A 22,833-nucleotide genomic window follows, 5' to 3' on the forward strand; every position below is an offset into this window, starting at 1 on the left:
AGCCTTGCCACCAAGGAGCTTTTTAACTACCTTAGCGACTTCGGCCTCAGTAATGGACAAGCCTATTCCCGTGTACCCAGACTCTGCCTCCTCACAGGATAATGTGTCAGCGGGATTGAGAAGGTCCTCAAAGTATTCCTTCCACCGCCCAATGACGCCTTCAGTCGAAGTCAGCCACACACCATCTCCACTATATACAGTGCTAGTGGCACACTGCTTTCCCTTTCTGAGTCGCCTGACGGTTTGCCAGAATCTTTTTGGAGCCAACTTAAAGTCACTTTCCAAGGCCTCACCAAACTCCTCTCACACCCAGGTTTTTGCCTTGGCAACGACTGAAGCCGCAGATCGCTCGGCCTGTTGATACCTGCCAGCTGCCTCTGGTGTCCCACAGGCCAGCCATGCCCAGTAGGACTCCTTCTTCAGCTTGAGAGAGGCCATTCCTCCCAATCACACCCCTCCAGGTCTCACTGTCATTGCCCACGTGAGCATTGTCCCCCAGTAGGACAATAGAGTCTCCAGGAGGAGCACTTTCAAGTACCCTTCCCAAGGACTCTTAAGAAGGCAGGGTACTCAACTGCTGTTCGTTGCATAAATCAGTACCCGATACCCAACCCGAAGGCGTAGGGAAGCTAACCTCTCGTCCACCGGAGAAAACCCCAACATACAGGCACCGAGTCGAGGGGCTATGAGAAAGCCCACACGTGCCCACCGCCTCTCCCCATGGGCAACCCCAGAAAAGAAAAGTCCAGCCCCTCTCAAGGAGATTGGACCCAGAGCCCAAGCTGTGTGTTGAGGTGAGCCTGACTATATCTAGCCGGTATCTCTCAACCTCGCGCACCAACTCAGGCTCCTTCCCCGCTAATGAGGTAACATTCAAAGTTCCAAAAGCCAGTTTCAGCAATCGAGGATCAGAACACCAAGGCCCATGCCTTCGGACACTGCCCGATCCACAAAGCACCGAACCCCTACTACTGCGCCTCCCATTGGTGTTGGGTCAGTGGGAGGGTTAGTGGTAATTAGACAGTGGTAATAAGAGCACCATCACCATGTACATATCTCAGTCAAATTTGATATATGAATTTATCAAATATCATAGTTTTAATCTACAATAAAAAAAAGAAAACACAAAGTAGTATTATTAAGTCAAAGGCATCAGGTCAGATTTTTCTGGAATTGTATGTCTTTACACACTGATGTCACAATCACATTGGCTCAAAAAGGAGGTCTGGCTTGATGTTTACCTCTCAAATACAAAATCATATTACACTAATCACAAAAAGTTAGGGATGTTTGGCTTTCAGGTGAAATTTATGGAAAATGTAAAGTTCACGCTACAGTGATATTAAATCATGAAAGTAGAGCATTTAAGATTAAGATTAAGATTAAGTGACCTTTATTAGTCCCACAACGGGGAAAGTAGAACTAAGTACTAACTAACTACTAAGTAGAAGCATGCAATGGTGATTTCCTCATCTCAAACAAATTATTGAAACAAAAGCCAACAGCAGTGGTGGGTGTACCCCAACAAAAATGTCAATGTCTCAATAATTTGTCATGTGCCCTTGAGCATCAATTACAGATTGATGATAACATCTCATGCTCTTCACAAGTCAACTCATTGTCTTCTGAAGGGCAGCCCTCAGGTCATTGTGATTGTCATGTGATTCAGGTCTGGAGAAAATGCAGGCCACTCCATTTGAGGTACCAATCTCCAGCAGCCATTCTCTAATGATGCGACCTTGATGAGCTGGAGCATTGTCATCCATGAAGATGAAATTAGGCCTGTGTTGTTCATGCAGAGGCACAGTGACTGGATTAAGTTAAGTAATACTTTTTTAATCCCACAAACGGGGAAATTCCACCTCTGCATTTAACCCATCCGTGAAGTGAAACACCACATACACACTAATGAATACACACACACTAGGGGGCAGTGAGCACACTTGCCTGGAGTGGTGGGCAGCCCTATCCATGGCGCCCAGAGAGCAGTTGGGGGTTAGGTGTCTTGCTCAAGGACACCTCAGTCATGGACTGTCAACACTGGGGATCGAACCGGCAACCTTCTGGTCACAGGGCTGGTTCCCTAACCTCCAGCCCACGTTATTCAAGTAGTATGGGGTTGTCACTGTACCATTCACAAAGTGTAGGACAGTTCTGTACTGATTAGACACACCTGCCTACACTATAACGCCACCACCACCACCTTGCCGTTAAGCTCCTTGTTAGAGAACAGCAACAGTTGCAAAAATTCCTGAAACATTGAACAGTTAGACATGTGCATTCAAAAGTTTGGAGAAGGTCACATTAAGTTCACCTGTAAAGGTTAGTGTGCATTTTAGATTCATTCTGAAATTTCACCCGAAAGCCAAATATCTCTAACTTTTTGTGAGTAGTGTAGTATATTGATGATTATATTCATACAGTTCGTACACTTTGAATATTCTTTCAATGGGGCTCATCAGATTCATCTGCTTGGTGATGATGTTGCAAAATGTTCTTCCGCCCATTGCATGCAAGTGCACATTTCCAGCAGAGAGGTCTCCAAATCCCCAAATTTTACATAGTGTAGCTTCAATATTTGATTTTGTAGATTCATGATTGTTACATTTCAAAAGAATTCAGTCATCTGTAATTTCTGTAATAAAATTACCTTTATTACATAATTTTAGCAATGGGTTCAGCTATGCTAAGGAGGCTCTTTTGAGCGATCTTTGTTTATTAATATAATAAATGGAAAATATATTAATAACATTATTAGAATTTGCTGTATTATCATAACCTAAATGAGCACTGCTACTTTGACCTTAGTGTAGAAAGGTAGTTATTTCTGCATGAAGAGAGCAGAAGCAGGGCAGGTGTTTTAAAATGATCTTCAGAGTAATTTTAGTGCTGTTTGCAGACTGGCTTTCAAACTGAGCTCTATAGATAATCACAAATGTTTAAACCTCAATTTCACTCTAACTTGGGGGTCAGTTGAGCTTTATTGTCACTATAAACCTCCACAGTAACTAGCAGTCAAGTTGTGTGGTGTAATTTGAAACAAGTTAGGATTGACTATCACTGATTACCAGCGTGTTATTAACCTGTGCGCCTGTCGCAGCGTTTCCTTATGCAGAGAGGTAAACATTATTATTACCCTTGCATCTATCAGAGTGAAGCGCGTGCAAGCCTCGCCGTCTCTCTCTATTACCGTGTCCTCAGTCACGCCCTGCTCATTTGCCATGGTGTCATTCTTCTCGCTGCAATTAATGAAAGAAAAAGAAAACAAAGCAGCGGGGGCTGTTGAATTATTTGATTAAGTAGCTGCAGCTAATGGAGTTTCAAGATTTAAGAGCAGATGATGAATTGCAGATGACTCATCAAGGCATTTAATTCATCCATTTATCTGCTTATGTATCATCTCATTCATATGCCCATATATCTTTATTTCATCTTTTCTCTACACTCGTTCACGGGGTGAGGGTGGGGTTGGAGGGAGGCAATGGGGTGGTCACTGTCTGCTCCATTAAAGTGTCAATTTTGTGCTGCTTGATGTGGTATATTTGAGATATTATCATGTGTTTTCTTCAATTTTGTTCTGCTTTTCTTGATGGTGTTTGAGTGTAGAGGCAGCTATAGCACTCCAGTTTCATTTGATGTTCTTCTCAAATCCGTTCAAAGACCGCATGCTTGTTTACTGCTTTTAAGCTTAGAGGATGACTAAAGCATGTGCCTTTACACTAATCAGCACACCAATCAAGGCACTAAACCCACTATTTCCTCCCGCATGCAGCTGTTTTACACAGCACTCTCACAGATCACAGTGATTACACAATATACCATAATATACGTGCTGGAGGTTGTGTGTTTAATGAAAGCATCATTTCCAAAGCAGATATGGTTAGAATTAACAACTATGTGCAGCAACTTGTAATTAGACAGGCCTTTGTACATGCATCACATGCTGAATGCTACTTAGATTAAGCCTCTGTATTGAGACTAAGAGGTTAGAAGGTATTATTTTCACTACACATGATTTTTAGGGATATATATCTGATCTGAGCATTATGTCTATGATATATGTGAGATAGCAGTGTTCCTGTTACCAAGTGATATTTTTTCATTTATTTTTTATGCACTTTACTTATAATGCACAAGCCTTGACAGCTAAACATAAAACAAGACAAAACAATCTGGAGCATCCTGTGAATGAGAGAACAGTTTAAGATCTTTTTTTCTTTTTGGAAATCTGATTTGTGTCTGATTAACATTAGTAAAACTCTGTAAGGTTTAGTTCAATTTTAAGAGAAGCAGAACAGAACAACCAGTCCAATCAAATCAAGCTCTGGTTTATAAGGCAGGCTTTGAGCATGAAGTAGCAGGACCCAGCAGACCCAACAGCAGAATTATTAGGGTGGGGGGGGGTCATATGCCAGCATATGCACAGTGGCAAAAATTTGAGCACAAATGATGAATCCGTTTCAGTGCATGAAATCAAGCGCCAGCATACCAGTACCTCATTTACATATATTTCACATGAAGTATATCCTTATTCTTGCAGATGTTTTACATGGGAGCCAATAAAACAGCAGCATTCAGTGGCTTATGAGCCAATAGCTGTGCTTGTAGGTGGAGTTTGAGGTTGAGAAGGGCTTGCCCTGCTCCCCCTACTGACAAACTTTATAATGCTAAAATTACAGCTATGGGTAAAATGTGTGCCCTCATTTTGGAATCAGATAAATAAGGGTATGTATTTTCACAAATCTTCTCCCACAGTTTTAACAGAGAAATAATCAAATGAAGAAAATAATCATTTAAAAACATTTAAAAACAGTTATGCTGTCTTGCTCATACACGTTCTGCTGGAAAGACCACACTAATTATTAGTACGCATTTAAATCGGTATTTTAAACATGGCTAAGCTCCATTAACTAGCCCATTGGTTCTCAACCTTTTTGTTCCAAGAAACCCCAAAAATGCAGGCTGGGGTTCACGATCCCTCCCTTTTACAGAGCACAGGAAAATCTACAGTCCAGTATTCTATATTGCTAGTTTTGCTGTTAGTATATTTGAGGCCAAGAGTTATACTGTTTATGGCTACCAAACACATGGCATTGCTGACCATAAATAAACTGAGCAACAGGTCTTACATGTTTTGATGGATCTTCTATTAATATAGTGAGTAGCTTTAAACAGGTCTTTTTCAAAGATACAATGCTAACTTTTTTTTTGCTCCTGATCTGTTTAAGCTAACAGTCACAATGCAATTTCATTTTATGGGGTGTTGCGTAGAAAAATCATGATCACAAATGTTATCCAAAATCTACTAATCGAATTAGAAAAAGAAGACAAAGCTAATAGGTTTCATTTGATCTATATAATCTTAAGTTATAACTGTGCTATTGAACTGTTATAGAATTACATTCAGCAGTAAGGCTAATCTGTTAAACATGGATGTTAAGGAAGATTCCGTGAAAACAGGGAAAAAGGGATATGCAAATAGGTGATGCCAGGAGCCAGTTGGAACGATGTTGTTTTACTCAACAAGATTACATCGACCCAACAAACACTTATGAAGTAAATCTGGAACCTTTTTGAATTGCGTTGTAACAACAGAACTACGACAGTTTCATTGACTTGCGGGCATTTAAACAGATTTAAACTAACAACAGAGTGATTTCATCTCATTTTATCACATTTTGCTTTTATATAATTTGAAAGTGCCAGCTGTCACATACATTTTCAAAATTTCGTGACAAATGAAATAATAGAAATAAGTCTAAAATCACTGAAGTCTTTTTTTTTCTTTTTTTGGAGATATACACAATACACTGTGTGCACAATTATTAGACAAGTGAGTATTTTGGCCATATTATCATTTTTAGGCATATTTTCTAACTCCAAGCTGGATAAACTTGAATGCTTAATGGATTTAAGCATAGCAGGTGATGTGTACCTGTGTAATGACGGAGGGTGTGGCCTAAGGAGGTCAAAACCCTATATCAAGGTGTGCATAATTATTAGGCAGCTTTTTTCTTTAGGCAAAATGGGCCAAAAAAGAGATTGAACTGACTCTGACAAGTTAAAAATGACCAAGTCTCTCAGAGGGATGCAGAACTCTTGAAATTACTAAGATATTGGGGCGTGATCACAGAACCATCAAGCGTTTTGTTGCAAATAGTCAACAGGGTCGCAAGAAACGTTCTGAGAAAAAAAGACGCAAAATAACTGCCAAGGGTTTGAGAAGAATCAAGCGTGAAGCTACCGGGAACCCATTACCTTCTAGTTCTGTCATATTCCAGAACTGCAACCTAGCTGGAGTATCAAGAAGTACAAGATGTTCAGCGCTCAGAGACATGGCCAAGGTAAGGAAGGCTGAAACCCGACCACCACTGAACAAGACACATAAGCTGAAGTGTCTAGACTGGTCCAAGAAGAATCTGAAGACAGATTTTTCAAAGGTTTTATGGACTGATTAAATAAGAGTGACTCTTGATGGACCAGATGGATGGGCCCGTGGCTGGATCAGTAACGGGACGGAGCTCCACTTTGAGTCAGACGCCAGCAAGGTGGAGGTGGGGTACTGATATGGGCTGGTATTATTAAAGATGGTTGGACCTTTTTGGATTGAAGAAGGGCTCAAAATCAACTCCCAAGCCTACTGCCAGTTTTTAGAAGACACATTCTTTAAGCAGTGGTACAGGAAGAATCTGCATCTTTCAAAAAGACGATGATTTTTTATGCAGGACAATGCTCCGTCACATGCATCCAAGTACTCCTCTGCATGGCTCGCCAGTAAAGCATTAAAGATGAAAAACTTATGACATGGCCCCCTTCCTCACCTGACCTGAACCCAACTGAGAACTTGTGGGCAATTCAAAAACGGGAGATTTACAGTGAAGGAAAACAGGACACCTCTCTGAACAGAGTCTGGGAGGCTGTGGCTGCTGCTGCACAAAAAGTTGATCGTCAACAGATCAAGAAACTGACAGACTCCATGAATGGAAGGCTTATCACTGTTATTGAAAAGAAGGGTGGCTATATTGGTCACTATTTTTTTTTTTTATTCCTCAGAAATGTTCATTGGAAAGCTTTGAGTTGTTTGTTTATAATTCTCACTTGAACAGATGAAAATAAAAAAGTGAGATGAGATGTTTTTCATTTTATTGCGTAATAATTCTGCACCATTATAGTTGCCCAATAAATGTACACATATAGATATTCTCCTAAGAAAAACAAAACTTCACTTCATCTTTCTTAAACATTCATGTTCGAGGTTTATTAACATTTTGGATTAACTGAGAGCACTGTATTTGGTCATTAATAAAAATAATCCTCAAAAATAAGACCTGCCTAATAATTGTGCACACAGTGTATGTTTCTGTATAAATGCATTAGTACATTCATACATGTTTTTTATACAGCTCTTTGAGTGTAGTGCATGACAAGCCCTTCATGAGCCAAAATTATTGACGTTATTGATGGTTCCAAAGAGTAGACCACATTTTTCACTGAGAAAACGATTCAGAGCACTTCTGCCATGCAGATCAAAGTAGCCCACCATTGGTTGTGCAAATGAACGTAATCAATGCAGAAATATGATTAAAGATTAATTATTATTAATTAATTAATGTGTTTACTGTGTGAAAGATGTTACTTTCTTCTCCCAAACCGTATGACAAAATAAAGGAGCTGGAGGTACATCAGAGGCTTCGAGAGATCACTTTTCATAAAGTGGCCTCCTCGCTCTCTGGCTCTCTGTGAAACGTGGTGCTCAAATATTAATGGGGTTCAATGCACAGATGTAGATGTGTAGACGTGGCCCCTTTGAACAGGGCTGCAGTGTTTTTGGCTGTTGCGTATTCCTAGCGCATAGCCGCAACCAAAAGCAGCCCCGGGCTAGCCTCTGGCTTCCAATGCCATGCACAAATGCAGAGAGACTCCAAAAGCTACACCCTGGGCAAGCACACAAAAGGAGTTCTCCCACTACTGAGCAACCTTGAGCCATGACTCATCCACTTTTCATCATCATTCCGACTTCTCTTACATCTCAAACACGGTTCCGTCGGCACAGCTACAAATGAATTTTTTACACGGCTCCCATTGAAACTGTGACGCGTTAACAACCACCTGAGGAAGATGTGGTAGAAGCGGGTCATGTGTGCCAAGTGCTTTAAGCCGTATGCTCAGTTTGAGTTTGCAAGATCATGTTAGCCATGGTTCATCAAAGTCTTCATGCATGCATGTGCAGCGCTTCTGGAATTTTTTAGTGTTTGGGTGAACTGGCCATTTTTTTTTTCATAGACTTTAGAAATGATATGTTTATCCCACTTTAGCCTTCGCTGCAGTTTCCCAGCGCATCGTGATCGTGCTCACTTTTTGATGCTCTCTTTCAGTTTAATCCAGTCATGTTCTAATAAACAGTAATAGTCAAGTAAACAGTCATCACAAGAATCATTGGCAATAAGTGCAATGTTTTGGAACCAGCTACATGCCTGATTACATTTGCCTTTTTTGGGTAAAATCATTATAACACTGTTGATTCCTTTTCGTAGTTGCATAGCAGCTAGAAAAGATAAAACCATTGGCTCCAAATGCCTTTAGTGTTGCTGGTGTCACTAATGCTGACCACAGACAGAATTGGACTTATAAGTCAAATCTGCACATCTGTCACTTGCAGTGTCAGGCATGCAGTCCAGATTTGTCCTTGTTGTTTAGACCTGATTAGATTTTTTTTTTCTTCTGTTTCTACTTATTTCCACTGTGTTGAATAACAGGATGTTTCCAATCAGTTTGTTGTCAGGCTGAAACTGTTCTCACTCCTTCTCACAGCCAAGGTGGCAAGTACTGTTGGCATTTTTTCTGATATTTGCAAAACCAGAAAATTAAACTGAAATGTGTTGACTTTTTTTTAGATCAGTTTGGAACCTTAAGGATAGATTTTCAATATTTGTCTTAGAAGTTGGCTGCATTTTCTGCTTCTCACAATTAAAGTCATCTCAAACACATTCAGTGATATTGAGCTCTGGGCTCTGAGGTGATCAGTCCATTATTCCGCGATCCCTTCAGACCCATAGTGTTGAGTTGTCTTCTCACAGTGGAAGCATGGACACACACCTGTGGATTTTTTCAGAACTGAAGTGAGAGTGAAGGTTGATTTTCTCCTCTCTCTCAAAGATGAAAGCTTGAAGTACAGCTGATCTGTTGGTGACCGTTCTTAATGGTTAAGAATCCCATTTTCTCTATATCTTTTAATAATGTATGAACTCTAAGTTTGAAAACTACCATTTGATTTTCCACTTTCTAGTAGTACTGTGAGTGAGATAAAAAAAATCCTGAAATTCCTTCTTTGTTGCCACACTTGACAAGGAAAGGCACTCGAGCCATATTTGCTTGCAAAAAATTTGGATTAGCTGTTACTCCATCCAGACGTTGTGATGTGGTTGTGAAGTTTCTATCTTTCTTTGGTCTTTCTGCTTTTGCCTATGCAGGGCTAAAACTAAATTTGAAAAACATCAAAAAGTGTGGTGTCAGTGTATTAAATGCTGAACATCTCAATGTTGTCAGTGCCCCTGCAGTGTTAATAATCCACACAGAATGAAGGCAGAGGAAATTGCACAGATATGAGGTAAACCAATGAATCCCTTCAAACTGACTTATTTGGAACAATCCAAAACCTATGTGTGTGAACCGGTAAGGTTATTCATACTAACTAAGGCTGCCTTCAAACAGTGTAATTTGCCAGCTGGTAATACACACAAGACTTATGTGCCCTTCATGAGAGAACTATTTAGCGCTTTTGTCCATTTGCATCATTTTGACCTTTTAAAACAGTGTCTCACTCAGAAAAACGGTGTGGCTCGCATCAATTTGTAGTCATGGTGGTGGAATAGGGCCTAACCTCTCTCTCCACTCCATGTTTCAATGAGTGTTTGAAGCATAAAAAGGCACCCACCCACATACTGACACACTCCCTAGCATCATGGAAATGCCTTTCAGAGCTATACAGCGAAGCTGTGCTGGATTACGAAGCAAAAACATCAAGAATTTGGGCACACATGGAGGGAAGGTAGCTGGGATTTGAGCCATGAGGGAAAGTGGATCCTTAGACTTTGCTGGAGTCCCACCACAGTATAGTGGGGTTCAAGCAAAGTATATGCATTTTCAGTTACATTTTAAGGTTTTAATGATAAAGAAAAGTCTTGCTCCATAGTTTTGGCCTTTATGGCTCTGTCTAATGAGATTCCCACTTTGCAGTTGTGGAATGCTTTGCATCCATAGTGATTTTATTCCTAAAAGAGAGGGGAAACTCTCTGAGTCTTTTATCTACACAGAAGGAGTGCAGCAAGATGCAGGAGAAAAGGAGGAATCTAATGCTTTTATTCCATTTCCTGTTGCATTTAAATCTTCGGAGATATTCAGACGAACCAGACATGTCACACTCTCTTACCGCATTTAATCATGTTTAATCAGGATGGCGTACGAGGATCAGTAACACATGAGGCTTCTCTGTGGATTGGTGTGTTCAAGATAACAGCTTGATGAGTGAAGGAAAAGAGATTTATTCATTGATTTAGTCAGAGGTTTAAGCTAAACTCCCGTGTTGACATGCCTGATGTGGTTTGGTGGATGGCCAAAGAGCAGCAAAGAGATACAACCAAAGAAACGAGCAGGGAACGAGGAAATGCAGCTGATGAAGGAAATGGCCTGAGGTTTTATGAGTATTTAGGAAAGTTTTGCTGTGAAATGCTGATTGATTGCCTGTTCCTCTGTAATCATTCCGTTCTGCTTCATTTTTTACCCAGTTATTGTCTAGACTGATACATGAATTAACATAATGAAATTAATGTAATGAAACTGGAAAGAGTTATTTCTTTGAGAGATTTTCGTTGGCAGTCTGGAGATGAGCCGAATCAATTCAGGTCAGGCACATGCATATTGCAACGATTATTTCGCCGCCTGCTTTATCTGAACCAGGGCAGCAGTTTTGATGGCTATTAGCTTTTTTGGCTAAGTGAGAAATTTGAATGTGTATTCATATAGATATGATTTTCGTCTTCAAACACACTTCATCACAGCACAAGCATGTTTAATTTCTCATAGCAACCAGTTATAAGAGCTCAAAATCATATTGTATTTATTGAAGTGGCCTGAATCTTCAAGAGATCAGTGGCAGTGTTTGAAAGGTTTTCAATACTCTTTTGTAAGGAGTACACCAGTCTAACTTTTTTTCTACTGATACTGATTGCAGTATCTGAACTCGCCTCTTACTTTGAATGCGACTCTTTTATTCATTTGTCATTTAAATATGTGACGCTTCATTTACAAGTTTAAAATGCCAGGTTAGTTTATTGAAGAGAAAGTAATGCTCTTTATATTGCGACTTTAGTTGATGCAATCTACAAGAAATGTACCACATGTGCCATGTTCATTTAGCCACACAGTGTGAGCTCTGGGTCTTACAAGTTGGTTGCATTTTCTCATGATTCAAAGAGTCCCAAGCACTTTTAATGATGTTGAGGTCTGGGCTCTGTGGCGGTCAGTTCATTGCTCTAAAAGCACCAGCAGACACATCAGGCCCATGACACAATCCTATCTGGCACTGCACTACAGTCCCCAGTATGTACTGCATCATATCATGCTCTTTGACTCTCCTACCCTAAGAACAATCTATGGGACAGCGGTTACACCTCAGCTCTACATAATTCTACACAGTTCCACGCCAGTTATGCAACCAAACACACTAGCTGCATTTCAGCTGCAGTTCAACTTACATAAACACTTAAAATTAGGACAGTAGCTCAGAAATGTGAAAGGTTTAAAAGGCTGACCACTTGGGGACATTTAAATTTGGAATATTTCCAGTATTCAGGTAATATTTCAAGGTCTACTACAAGTGTGTGTATTTTACTTCTGAGGTTTTGTGTATTTCGCATAGCAAGGTCCATCTTAGATTACAGCACAACATTAATTAAAAATGAAATAAAAACATCTTTTATATGACCCCTTTAGTGGTTGAGTTTGACACCCCTGTTTTAGGCTAATAGCATTGAGATGGAGTGATTTTACTTCAGTCTCTCATAGGTGAAAGTAGCTGTGGTCTGCTAGGTCTGGAACAGTTTTTAGGAGTCCCATTTTCTCTTTAACTTTTACTACTTTTTTCAGCGATTTTGGAAACTCCTGTTTTTGCACTTTTGCACATTTTTCCTTCCTTTATGCAAACTGATTATTGTCTCATATCTCATGTCCTCAGAAATATTTCCTGCAAATGAATAGCTTGAACTTAATAGCCATTTTGAGAAGAATCTGAATAAATGGTGGGTGTAAAAGTTACATAAAACCCTTTAGGAAGATATAATTTAAAAAGTTTAAGAAGTGCATTGTTACTATCAGACCCAAGACTGATTCAGTATTTCTGATCAGTGCGTCATTAACTTTTTATTCCACTCCAAAGTGCGGCCGTTGCTTTGAAAGTGGTTATCAGCACCAAAGAAACGCTCTGCCATTGAGTCACATACCAGCATGTCCCAGGGAGTCTATCAATTAAGGACTCCCTGGAGACACAAGCTCTCCAAACAAGCACACAACAATTAGCGTACTAGTGGACTAGCCCCTGCTAAGTGCTCTGTTACCGTCTTTGCCCTGCTCGAGCTGGTGTATAACTTCTGCCAGTGGAGAAAGCAGAGACAGAGCAAAGCCATGAGTGACCGCCTTGGTTCAGCTTGACCTGCTGCTGACGGCTCCTTTGTGTTTAGCCCACCATGATGGATTTGTCTGCCGCTTTGCGCCTGTTGGTGCTCCACTTTGAGAAGCCTCAAACCGCCAGGTTGGATATCCCTGACCATTAGCAAATGACAGGAGGAGTTAGCGTGACTGACATGTTTATTGTGCTCTGACTTGAGTGGCCTAATGAGGCCCATCAGCCTAGGGTACTGAGATTACACTGGCATTAGAGGACACGCTGTAACAAGTCCAGCTGTCGTCAGCCATTTGAACAGAGGAGCCCGCCGGTTCTCTGTACAGCTCTTACCGTCCCTTTTTACCTGCACAAGTATTTACCTTTCTAATGAAAGCGTTTGAAGGATTTGCAGGCTTGACCACTAATCATCAGCAGGGGGCAGGTACTTCTGTTAGCACTAATGCTTCCACTGATAAAGTGCTGCTTGATTAAGTGCTTCTATTAGGTTGCAGGAGGCCTGAATTACCTTAGCCACATCCTGGCTTGCCAAATGCAAGGCACGTAGTTACACCACAATTTAGAAAATGTGGTGGAGTAGTCTCACTTTGAATGCTCACCATGTAGCCATAATAGAGCAATGTAGAGTATGATCCAATACAACACTGCACAGTAGTAATAATAGTCATTAACATCATAAACAGCATATATTTCTCTTTCTGATTTTGCTGTTTTCATGGAGTTGTTTTCATCTGATCAGTAGAATAGATCAAGTCAGAATGTTTGTAAACAAAGGTTGGCTATACGTCTGAGTGGATAACTTGCATCCCGTCAGTGTGGCTTAATTTACAGTAAAATTGGCAGTATACTCAGTGCTTAATGCCGAATGTACGGAAATACATTATTGTTTCTACAGTCTGTATTTTTCCCATGTTTCCCAACGTTCAAAGGCAGGCAAAGTTATTAATATAACTAGTATTGATCACAGTGAGGGACCCTTTAAATTGCCAAGGGAGGGTAACACATGAACACATGATGCAGCTGAAGCCACTTCTTTACGCTTCTAGTTGAAGATAAAGTTGCTAAGCTCTTTTACAAGACTAGTAAGAGCATCAGAATGTAAACTCAGATGTTATGTTGATGTGTTGATTGCTATTTTTAGAATTCTTACTTTTCAGAGAGTTCACCATGAGGTGACATAAGCTAGTTAAGAACCGCATTTTTGCTAGCAGCCACAGAACGAGTGTTTTTCTCTGTCGAGTGTCTCACACTTTCCCACTCGACAGAGAAAAATCCTGCAATCGAATGTGGTTCTGGTTCATGATTATATGACGATTAACCACTCACGGTTTTACTGGGGATCAGTTTTAAAAGCTTTCTGTTTTTCCAATATCTTGGTTAAATATCTCTGAGGATTAGTACATAATGCTGTTGTTCCAGGGCTGCACTGCCTGCTTTATCCTTCCAGAAGTGAGGTCTTCACTGTTGTGGTGTAATGCTGATTTGTCCTGTAGAATAGAATAGAACAGTAGCTGTGGTAATTCAATACAAATTTCATTGTGCAGAAGATGTACAGTATAGTTTTCAATGAATGCCTCAATGCAGTGTGATGATTTGCTTTATTATCCTAAAATTTAACCTCAGCAAACTGATGTTAGGTTCTTGTAGCTGGCTATCCTCTGATAGTCTCCACTCATGAATCATAATAGCTACTCCCCATCCTGTAGCTCTGTCTGACTATAGTTTGTCCTTATTGATTTTAGCTGCTTAAAACAAACACCTGTTTTCAATGACATCATTTCCTCCTACTACAGATAACTGTGATGAAATGAGCTTAGTAACTAAACTGACTATGACATAATTGGGAGAAATTGAAAGCTTGAGAGCTCCAAATGTTCATCGATAGGGCTTCAGCCTTATGCTTTTAGGTGATGGCACTTGCCAAATGTTTGTTTATTTATTTATTTGTTTATTTCTTAATCACACTTTGTCTCAGGAGTAATAAAGCATCTCAATGCTGTATTAATGAAAAATCCCAATATCTGAATTCTAATCCTAACATAAGCAAATCAGTGTAAGAAGATCAGGAAACAAATGAGAAAACTGATCTCCTTCCACACTGATAGATTCCTGAAAGCTTTATGAGATGTAGAAGAGAGCTGTATGAAAAAGTGATGAACAGTATGTCTCTTATTCACCTTAGCTGTCCGTTTGACTTGTTTCTTATAAGATTAGTTATGTTAGTTATGTTGAACATTATGCGAAGTAGTGGAAAATCCACAGGAAAGTCAACCATTACAATATTTTCTTAACAATTGAACATTATTCATTTTTTATTGATGTGTTGTTAACTTAGCACATAATGACCATTATAGTTTGTGTTGTCCAAAATCAATCATACCGGTCAGTAGTTCATATGGCTAACATATGTTTGGTTTGCTTATGTGACAGCATGTGGAGGCATCACTCAAATATCTAGCAATGTTTATAAGGTGGTGTTTCTGAAAGTATAATGTCCAAAATGTCTTTTGGTCCTGCTAGTTTCCTGCTCAATTCACTACATACCAAGGAGTACATAGAGAGCAGGAAATGAGTTTATGACTGTACCATTCTGAATGCTGCTGTTGTGATATCGTAAGCAAATATGAAAATCATGCAAATGTGACAATGTATCCTGGAGAATGGACGTGTATAAATCATGGTATTTACTGTTGTTGCTTTTGTTTGAACACCAAAGTTCACAAAAAAGCAACAATCAAGTACTGAGAAAGAATTGAGAGCAATGAGAGCGTAGCAGTCTTTACTAACTAGTATGAGAGTGGAACGTTTCGGTATACTGAGTTTATTTATTCATCTGTTTGGGTATTCATTTGTTTATATGTCTTTTGCCCTGGTGTGTATGTCTTTTCCTCTTGTGTGGGTGCGCCACTGACCATCACTGCTGTCGTCGCCGGCTACTTTGATGTCTAGTGATGATTGTTGACTCTGTACTGTGTTTGTTGTGGGAAGCTCTATGGGCATGTCCTGGGCTTTTTGAACATAGTTCTGTTTTGGGATTTTTTTTTGTTTTGTTTTGTTTCTGCATTTGCTTGGTAATAAAATATTGATCACTAAAAAACAGCAATCAGCAAACCACTCCAGCATATTCATGTCATTATGTGCCATTTTTCTCTCCTCTTAGTCTCACCGGTAAATTATTAGTAAGTCATCATTCTTTGTTCAATTTTTGCTCAGAGTATCATGATAACATTAAACCATGAATTCAACATTGTGTATCAAATCAAATCATGAGCTGAGTGTGCTGTTACACCCCTCAGTAGAGTAGAAAAAAATAGAATAGAATAGAAAACCAATTTGCATCATAAAGAGTCTATGTAGTTTGCTTTGCTCTATTTTCATCTGTTTAATATGTCAACCTGGTGCATGATTGCACCAGGAGCTTATCAATTCATCCATTTGGCCATGTGCTGGGAAAAAAGAAATAAATAAATAAACCTTCAAACACTCATACTTGGAAGTGCATCTGCAGTGCTTCAATTTTAGAGTTATCTGAACAAGTCATACATTTTAATATAGCTCCGAAACATTTATTATCATTAAGATGTTATTTCCAGTACTTGCTTTAGTAAGCATTTATTGGCAAGCTCTTTGATTTCCTGCAGTGCAGAAAAAGCAGCCATAACATTTTGCATCAGCATATCAAAACAGACGGTAGCGTTTTTCTTTTTTTTTTTTTTTTTGATGCTTATCCAGGATATTCGCAAATTTAATTGGATCCACCTTGTGCTTTTTGAAGCTTGCTTGCACTGTGCATACTGTATCTCAAACTTATTTAGTCACTTATTTATTGCAGGATTTTTTTTTTTTTTTAACTTTTTTAGCCATCTAAAGAACCGTTATTACTCTGGCACTTCTCATTTAAATGTTAAGTGGGTAGCTCTACTGCAGTCAATTGCATCTTGGGGCAGAGGCTTTATGATTTGCGGTGAGATGTGGACGAGGAAGTAATTAATGGGGAGCCTAATTGGTGCGAGTGTGTCCTCTCAGACCCAGTCCATGCCTTCAGCTCAACCCTGAACTCGTAATAAACCATAGGGAAGGCCAGAGGAGTGGCTCCTGTTGTTGCAAATTGGAAAAGAAATCATTAGTCTTCACATACACGGTGTTTTACGCTTCTCACACCTCTCCTTGGCTCACTAAAGTGAGAATGAACAATGTGAGACATGGTTGGGTAAACCCCCAAAAAATGATGGTTTGTGCCCATGGTGCTATGTCTTTTGATTAAACTGAGCAGAGGGACAGTAATTCACTGATTAAAAGTCCCTTAGAGTTTGTGTGGTAAAAGCACACTGTTCATTTCAAGGTTATCAATGGTGATGTGGAATCCACTGGCATCATACTATTTGACATCATTGACATGTATATAGTCTCACAATAGCAGTGCACAAATCCATGCTAAACCCATGAATACATTCTTTCACAGAAACTGTTGCTAAGTCAGACAAGCTTTACAAAACTTTCAACCTACAAATTCTCAACCTTTTGTCTTTCAACCTAGAAGTTCTCATGACAAATGTTCTTCATTTGAACTTTTGCATCCAATTTAAATGCTTAGCTAGCTAACTAAACTCTGTTGGTAGACTAGTCGTAGGAGCCATAAACTTGAAGTTTGCAGGCTTAAATCATATAACTGACACAAGGTATACCTGGTTGTGCCCTTCGGCATGGCACCTAACCCCCCACTGCCCCAGGTAGTACTGCTCTGCAGGCAACACTGTGCTGCTCCCAGATTGGGCATAGTTAGACAACAATGTCAATTTTCCTATGTAGGACCAATAAAAAAAACAATAAAAAGTTTCTAAAATAATCAACATAAACTAACCAATGTCTCATTGAGTCATGTTCAAAAACTGAGCACCATTTCTTATTAGGTTGAATACTTCTTAAAGCTTGATCAGCCTCACAACTGCTGTCAGAAAGGAACACATTTGTGGGAAGAGCATGGATGGCCAGTTATTCGTTAAGAATGATTAATAATGAGGTAGTTGTTATTCTTGTTCACCACAGTGACTCCTTTCTTTAGAGAAGGGGTCACCAATCTCATGCAAAAAGGTTCCGTTTTGCTGCAGGTTTTCATTCCAGTCAAGCAGAAGCGCACCTGGCTTCACTTGTTTAATCAGTCAATCTCACTCTTTAAACAGCTGTGAAGTTATATGAAGTGTGCTGCTGCTTTGTTGAAAACCTGCAGCAACACTGGCCTTTGCAGATAAGATTGGTGACCCAGCAGCATTAGAGCCATTTCAATAATTTAGCAGGTCTTTTAAAACAGTTTTGGAACAGTCATTTTTGCTGTGTTAAGTTGCACTATACCTCACCAGACTGTGGGAATCATCTCTGCTGGTAGGTCTTTAAAGCAGCCAGTTTTAGTTCTTGACTATTTTGGGTGCTTTTTGCAGTCAGTCATGACCTTTTCTTGAATGTATGAAATGTGCTCAGTGGGGTTCAGAGCAGGTGATTGACTTGGCCATTCAAGAGCTTTCCAGCCCTGAAAAACCCTGTAGTTGCTTTGGTAGTAGGTTTTTGGTTTGTTGTTCTGTTAAAAGGTGAAACCACTGTTTTAAGGTATTTGTGTGGATCTGAACAGTCAAGATGCTTCTGCTTGCTTCAGAATTCATCCAGCATTCATACCATTTCCATGTCTCCGTGTTTCTGAAATGAGATGGTTTGCATTGGATCATAGTAAGTTCCGTTTTTTTCTCCATACTCCCTTCGTTCCATTATTTTATGTTTTATTGAGGTGGCCTATGACTTGGTCTTGTAGTTTATTGATCTGTTCAACACTATTTGTTTGTGATTGAAAGTGTTCTTTGATCACCTTCTGTGGTCTTGAGTGATCTACTGGGTTTCTAAGCTTAACAGTGCATTCTTGCTTTTGAATAATTGTTAACTAATGTTTAGCTGTTTCTATGGTTTGGATTGATTTTAATTGAGAATTTTCAGGCTCATGTTCTTCTACACTTTAGCGTTTTCACTATTTTGGTCCTCATGTTGAGAGACAACAGCAACAGACTCAGGGTCGGGAAGATACTTTTCAAATCACCACCAAAACTTCTGTTAGCTATCTTGTTGACCATGTTGGTAGGCAAGCTGTGACTCTGACTGTGCTCTGATAGAGCTCATGTCTGTAGCTGTAACCCTGCAAGTGGATAAAAAAAAAGCAAAATAGACCAAAATAACCACTAAAAGATTTAAAGACCTGTAGATGCTTTAGATGCGTCTCCAGAAAATGCTATAAGAATAAGATTCGCTAGATTGGTGGACTGCATAACTAGATCCAGATAAGAGTTCAGAACATTCCAGTGTGAGATATTTTACAAAAACTATTAAGTTTAAATTGAAGCTATTAAATAATTAACTCATGCATATATATCAAGCTTAAGTCAGCTTCTTATTTGCCAGCTTCTTACTTGAATTTTCCATTCCTCCTTAAAAGGTGCTGCAGAACGAATTTTGAACGTTAGCAAATACAAGGCTAACATTGGCTTAACTCAATGAATGCAGCACAGTAAATCTGTAATCAGCCATTGGAGCTGTTGAATGCATCTCACAGGTTGATCTAATGCTGTGTCCCAAACCACACACTTCTGTACTTCACCTACAACACTAATGAGTGCACTTCTTATCGTATATGCACCGTTGCATGCTATGTAGTGTGGTAGTACATTGCAGTTTGGAACGAAAAAGTAATAACGCAGTCATTTTGATTACAGCTTTTGTTTGTCATCATTACAACCACAAATCAATACACTCAAATACATTGTTGAGTGTGCTTTAAAATCTTAAAACAGTTACAATTACTTTTGCTGGATGGTTATGGCTTTATCTCATTACAAACAGCCACAGCACTGCTAAATAAACTTGAAATTGCCATCCAAAATGATTACAGTGCAATGGTGATGTCATCAGAATAGTATCAATACATGAACTAATAATGTAATTACACTCAACCAAGCGGTCAGTGGATCATCCTCTGTAGATATCAGAGATCTCTGTAGATCGTCCTCTCCGTCCAACCAGAATGTGTCCTTAAGCATTCCTACACTTTTAGGTCTAATTGGTCTCTTCCACAGAATGACCCTGAAGGACGTCTTTACACAGAAGAATTTATTTAGGTGCATGTAGTGATGCATCTCTGCTCAGTCAGGTGATTAGTTAGAGTGCCTTAGTTTATTTTGTGGTTAAATTGAGAAAACAGCATTAACATGATAGAATAGTGGAATGAGTAACATTAGTCACTATAGCAGCTAATTGGTTGTGGGGCGGGGGTGGGGGGGTAAATAAGGAAATGATTCAATGCATCATGAAAGCACAAAATGTCAACATGACTGAATTCATTTAGTATGATTCAGAATTATAAAATAAATAAATTTAAATAAAATTTAAATAAAATGGTTCAATAATAGATATGAGTGCAGGCGTAGTGCAACGTTTGTCTTGATGTTACCAAAATTGTGCATAGCCCTGTCCACTAACTGCTCACTAAAGAGGAATATAGAAATAATGTGGAGAATGTGAATTGCCCTGCGATAGACTGGCGACCTGTCCAGGGTGTATCCTGCCTTCCGCCCAATGACCGCTGGGATAGGCTCCAGCACCCCCCTAAAGCGGTTTAGAAAATGTTTATGTGTATGTGGAAAACTGGCTCAAATCCTGATGCTGCAAGTTGCTCAAAGCATAGAGGTGGGTGATATGGCAAAAATATAACATCATGAAATTTTCATGATGTATGATGTCATGAAATTGATTTTTTTCAGGCATCTGATCAGTTGGAACAGAGAGAGAGAAAAAACCCAAAAACAATAGTGCTGTTTTGAAAAATATGATCAAATGCTGTGAAAAATATTTTTATTCAATGTTTAGCATACTACTACTAATGAAATGGGCCTAATTTTGCTCTCTTTATAATAAAACATGTCAGTCTTAAATAAAACAGGTCAGTTTTCTACAAGTACTGACAATATACACAATATGTTCAAAAAGACATATTGTATTGTGACATTAATTTATCATGAAAACTGTATATATTGTTATATTGTCCAGCTACTTTAGTAAATTGAGCAGAAAATGTAATCAGCCATATGTGTGATTTCGCCACTCACGTTTTGCGCCATCCTCCTCCTTTTTGTTCATCCCTCCCTCGGGTGCATATGCATGAGAAAGAGTAGCTCATTTTGTGTTTAATCAAGCACACGGCATATAAAATCAACGTTAAGGCTCATTATCCAGTTTCACAAAATGTGTCCAGTTTGCAACTAAAACTGGTGCAAAAGGCTTTGTACATCAGACCCTGTGTAGGTAGATGTAATTGGTGGAACTATTTAAATAATAGTGGAATATAATGAATAAAAACAATACACCAACAATACACGCTTTGTACATTTGGAAATGTCCCAAGAATTTTATGTTGGCCAAAAAAATCAGCATATATTTAATTGAATTGAATGTTATTATTAATATTACCAATTATAATAGATGCTAATATTTGTGTCTATGTGTGTGTATATGTGTCTTCAAGCCATATTTGCTTGTTTGCTTATGTAATCACTATGCATATATAGGGACAGTAAGAATACCAAGCCACCTAAATTTTGCTGTTAGTCTCAGTAGATTCCCCTTAAATGGAATTCACATTAAAAAAAGATCTCCAGGTTTTATAAGTGTGTGTTCACATTAAACAGACCATTAAACAGAACAAGCTCCTCAATCTTGTCAAAGACAGACAGTCCTGAGACCATGTGGCAGTGTAGTGTTCAGGGTGTGTGAAAGCTGCCACATTCTTGGAAGTGGAAGTGTCTATTACGTGAAGTAGCGTGTTGATCATATATAGTAGTATTCTCCCTTGCATGTTATTGACAGAAGTAGATGGTGTTAGTGAAAAATGAAGCTGGCCTTGGTGGCTGCAGTTGAGGGGGCTATAAATGGGTAATATGTATGTGTACATTTTGACAAAAGGCCCACATGTAATGGATCGATCCCATACACTGCAAATTCCCAATCTGGCTATAGATTTTCTGCCATTTCACCGAATGATATAGATGCATCTGAACTATTTGCCATTTTCCCATCAGCATCCTGCAGTAGAAGATTACTGCCCAGTTCAATAGCACCTTAAACAAGAGATCACTCAGCGGTTCCCTAATGTATTTTCATTCTTTTTTTTTCTTTTGCCCTCACAGCACTTTTGTCCAATACAGTAATTTGTTTTTTGACAGTAAGGTGGAGTGGAGCAGCGGCTGAGGGGGAATGAGGAGTGCCGCAGTGATGGCAGCCCTCACTGTCCGGGCGTGCTTTTATTAATCAGAATCAACTTAGCTGTCTGGGCCTCAATTCCGCTACACTCATATTCATCAAGTGTACTTCCACTTCAAAGCGTTCAGACCACTTTAGTATCTGAACAGGTTTAGTTACACAAACACTGTCTGTGTGTCTGTGTGTGTGTCCATGCTGGTAGTTTGTCTAGCTTCTCTCTCATTTTAAAGGAGAGTTGTTGAACGCTTTCACGCCAGGAAATAGCAGGTGGTGCCTATATTGGAAAATGTGGGCCCCTAAATTAAGTCTGTTCTCGACATGAAAGGACGATGTGGATACCACCTGCTTCTCCAGACTCCAGGACGATCTCTGCAGTGATTTATGAATTCTCCAGACTTATTTGGAGAGCTGCTTCCATCCCTGCAGGACCAAAGTGCTGATACCATCGTAGTGGACTAAACATTAGTGAATTGTATAATTAATCTTCACCCTCCTCTACTGCCAATGTCTTCGAGTGATCAGATTGAATTTCTCTCTGGTGGAATTCACTTTTCTAGGAGGTGTGACTGTGGAAGCTGAACTGGCGAGTGCTGGAATAGTTGCCTGTAAAATCATTAATAAGCAATCTCATTATCTACAATATGCTGTTTTGTCAATAATCTAAAGATTTGCAGGATTTAATCAAAACAAAGTAAACACATGGTTGTTTAGCGATTCTTTTTGGTTTTAGTGCATTATTTAGTGTTGCATGAGAGTCTTGCACATGATCTTTGAACAGAACTTAACAGCAAAGATTAACATGTATCACAAGATCAATTCCATTTATATTTAAGATACTGATTTTAAATAAACTGTTTATCTGCTATAAT

General features: G+C 39.3%; 1 protein-coding gene across 1 annotated transcript in view; it reads left to right on the forward strand.

Annotated features, from left to right (window-relative positions):
• ca10a (carbonic anhydrase Xa) overlaps positions 1-22,833 on the forward strand; it is a 200,052-nt gene that overhangs the window by 62,521 nt on the left and 114,698 nt on the right. The window lies entirely within an intron of this gene.

This window comes from Pygocentrus nattereri, chromosome 13 (assembly GCF_015220715.1).
Source record: "Pygocentrus nattereri isolate fPygNat1 chromosome 13, fPygNat1.pri, whole genome shotgun sequence".
NCBI lineage: Eukaryota > Metazoa > Chordata > Actinopteri > Characiformes > Serrasalmidae > Pygocentrus > Pygocentrus nattereri.